Genomic DNA, 2671 nt, shown 5'->3' with positions numbered 1-2671 from the left:
CCTCATATAAACTCAATTCCATAATCCCTGGGTCATTATACATAACTATACACTAAAAATTACATAATACTTAAATACCTGTATTAATCTTAATTAAATCAGTAATTCATCGTCACATAACAAGTAGTTTTTAAAAAGTAATTACTATAACTAATTGCTCTGCCTTAACTTTGTTCTAGGAATGATTTTTACTTTCACCAAACTGAAATTCACATGGATCAAAATCATGATTATTTATATTGTCCAAGGTTTCCAAAGCTGTATCTATTTTCTAGAAGTAGCTCAAGCTCTAAATTTTCATTAGTTTTAAAAGAGTATGGAAAAATCCAAGAAATGACCCTCAAAGAAACATGAAGTAAAAAGTAAAGATCTTTTATTTTTACATAAATAATTATATGAGGCATGACACAAATCACTTCCAATTAAATATGCTGATTAATATATTTTAATTTTTGTTCTTTCCCGAAACCCCAGTAGAGTAAAATAAATTAAACATGCAGAAACCCAGAAGAAAAAAAGAAAGCAGAGAAAGCAACAGCAGAGGGGAGATCTCAACAAACTTTGGAAGTTGACAGGAAAATCAGTGGATGGCCAGAAACCAAAACCTTACACTGCCTGGAAGATCAGAAGAAAGGAACAGATTTAAACTACTCAACTCTGGGACAGCTCAGAAATGAGAGGTACTGGGTAAGCACTTCAGAAGCATAGGTGCAGGGAGGAAGTAAAAGCAAGAGGAAAGTTGATGGTGCTTGTAAGAAACAGTCAAACCACCATGCTGCACTCCTCCCCGGCCCCCCAAACAACCAGGAATTACCCTGCCCCTCCACAAGTGAAGCCAGGGTTGAACTATTATGGACTCTGATCTTTGAGCTACTCGCTCTGATTTAGGGCAAGATAACATTCTGTACTAAAAACTCAACTGGAAACCTACACACTGAACTTGGGATTTCCAGCCACAATTCTCTCCCACTCCCACCATGCCCTGTATCTGCTCAGATCTCGTTACACTGGCAGCCAGGCATATACTCCCAGGCAGGAGATAAGACAATGTATCATTACTGGCAAAGTAACCAGCCCCCTCCTCCCCGATTCTACACGACAATGTATCATTACTGGCAAAGTAACCAGCCCCCTCCTCCCCGATTCTGTAGATACTGGTATTTGGAGTTCTCCTGCGAAAAAGCCAGGGACATCTAGCACCACCCAGCGAGACCTACTCATTGACAGGTTCCACCCAGGTAGGCAGAATTTCCAATGAGCTTTTAGTGCTTGGAACTTAAATATGAATAAACAAAATCATCAGAAATTTGAGAGAAGCTTTTTCGCATGGAAAACAAAAAGGGAAACAGAAAAAAGAAACTCAGAGGAAACAGATAATTCAAGGAAGAAGAAAACTTCAAAATTAAGATATCATATCCATGAAGAAAAACCAGATTATAAACATGAACATTTAGAAAGCCAAAAAAGAGCTTTCGGAAATAAAATACGATTGCAGAAATTAAAATTTTAACACAAGGGCCAGGCGAGGTGCTTCATGCCTATAATCCCTGCACTTTGGGAGGCCAAGGTGGGAGCATTGAGCCCAGGAGTAAATCCAAGACCAGCCTGGGCAACATGATGTGACCCCGTCTCTGCAAAAAATAATTTTTAAAAATTTAGCCAGGCATGGTGGTGCATGTCTGTAGTCCCAGCTACTTGGGAGGCTGAGGTGGGAGGATGTTTGAGCCTGGGAAGATGAGGCTTCAGGGAGCTGTGATCACCAACTGCATTCCAGCCTGGGCAACAAAGTGAGTCCCTGTCTCAAACAAACAAACAAAATTCAACACAAAGTTCAGAAAATAAAGATGATGAAATATCTCAGTAATTAAAAGGAAAATGTCAATGAGGCAGAAAATTGGACAATAAATTATAAGAAAAGTAAAGGTTCATTCATTCATTCATTGCATGCCTACTATGTGCTAGATATTATTCACAATATATGAGTGAGCAAACCAACAGAAGATCCCTGCCCTCAAGGACTTTACATATTAACTGCGGAAGTCAGAAAATAAACAATAAACATAATAAATAAGTAAATTACATAATATGTTAAGAGATAGTGCTCTGTTCAAAAAGAAAAAAAAAGCAGGGAAAGGGGATTGGGAGTGCTGAGAGGGTTTTGTGGTTTTTTTGTTTTTTCCATTTTCTGTCTTTCTGTTTGGTTTTGGTTTTGGGTGTTTGTTTGTTTGTTTGTTTGTTTGAGACAAGGTCTCACTCTGTTGCCTAGGCTGAAGTGCAATGGCAAGATCATGGTTCACTTGACCTCCCAGGCCCAAGTGATCTTCCTGCCTCAGCCTCCCAAGTAGCTGGGACCCCAAGCACACACCACCATGCCCGGCTAATTTTTTTATTTTTCATAGAGACAGGGTTTCTCCATGCTGCCCAGGCTTTTTGATAAAAGCCATTTTAACTGGGATAAGGTGATATCTCATTGTGGTTTTGATTTGCATTTTCTGATGATTAGTGATATGGAACATTTTTTCATATACCTGCTGTCTATCTGCATATCTTATTTTAAGAAATAAAAAATATTGGCTAGGCGTGGTGGCTCATGCCTGTAATCCCAACACCTTGGGAGGCCAAAGTGGGTGGATCACGAGTTCAGGAGATCAAGACCATCCTGGCCAACATG

The sequence above is a fragment of the Pongo abelii genome, chromosome 13 (assembly GCF_028885655.2).
Source record: "Pongo abelii isolate AG06213 chromosome 13, NHGRI_mPonAbe1-v2.0_pri, whole genome shotgun sequence".
NCBI classification, from domain to species: Eukaryota; Metazoa; Chordata; class Mammalia; order Primates; family Hominidae; genus Pongo; species Pongo abelii.
Note: the sequence above shows the minus strand (reverse complement) of the source record.